A 1,214-nucleotide genomic window follows, 5' to 3' on the forward strand; every position below is an offset into this window, starting at 1 on the left:
AACTCATTATTTTCCCACCTGTTTTTGTGGGATCTTGTTTATGTTTAGTTGCCTGTTAGCACTTCATTGACTTCACGTTTCGTTCTTTCTTTATTATTTTTTGTGCGTTTCACTAAATAAATATGTGGAGCCAACTCCTCGTGCTTACCGTGGGGAGCGTGTAACTGGTCAGGCACCTTGTTATGCAGAGGTGTGCACGGTGTCTCCAGTGCGCATCCAGCCAGGACGGGTTGTGTCAGCTTTACACTCCAGACCTCCAGCACGCCTCCACAGCCCAGTACGTCCTGTGCCTGCTCCCCGCACTCGCCCTGAGGTGCGTGTCCCCAGCACAGTACCACAAGTGCCGGCACCACGCACCAGGCCACCAGTGCGCCTCCAGGGTCCAGTACTCCCTGTTCCTGCTCCTCGCACTCGCCCTGAGGTGCGTGTCCCCAGCCCGGTACCACCAGTGCCGGCACCACGCACCAGGCCTATAGTGCGCCTCGCCAGTCCAGAGCCTCTGGCAACAGTACCCAGTCCAGAACCTCTGGCAACAGTACCCAGTCCAGAACCTCCGACTACAGTACCCAGCCCAGAGCGTCCGGCTACAGTACCCAGTCCAGAGCGTCCGGCAACAGTACCCAGTCCAGAGCGTCCGGCTACAGTACCCAGTCCAGAGCATCCTGCAACAGTCTACAGACCGGAACCTCCTACGACGGGCCGCAGACCGGAACCTCCTACGACGGGTCGCAGTCCGGAACCTACCACGACGGGTCGCAGTCCGGAACCTCCTACGACGGGTCGCAGTCCGGAATCTACCACGACGGGTCGCAGTCCGGAACCTCCTACGACAGGTCGCAGTCCGGAACCTACCACGACGGGTCGCAGTCCGGAACCTACCACGACGGGTCACAGTCTGGAACCTACCACGACGGGTCACAGTCCGGAACCTACCACGACGGGTCACAGTCCAGAACCTACCACGGCGGGTCACAGTCCGGATCCACCAGAGTCTCCCTCCAGTCTGGATCACATACACACTGATGCATGTATGTAAGCATGTGTAATGGATGTCACGCTGCTTGCTAAGCAAGTACCACTTCCTTGGCTCGAACTGAGGCTTGAACCCAGGACCTCTGCCTTGCTAGTACACGTGACTGCCCTCCCGAAGCATCTCACAAATTTACAATTTGGCGGCATAAGTGGTTACACTTCAGGCTGAGGAGTAAGTTTAG

Source organism: Oncorhynchus kisutch, linkage group LG29 (assembly GCF_002021735.2).
Source record: "Oncorhynchus kisutch isolate 150728-3 linkage group LG29, Okis_V2, whole genome shotgun sequence".
Taxonomy (NCBI): Eukaryota; Metazoa; Chordata; class Actinopteri; order Salmoniformes; family Salmonidae; genus Oncorhynchus; species Oncorhynchus kisutch.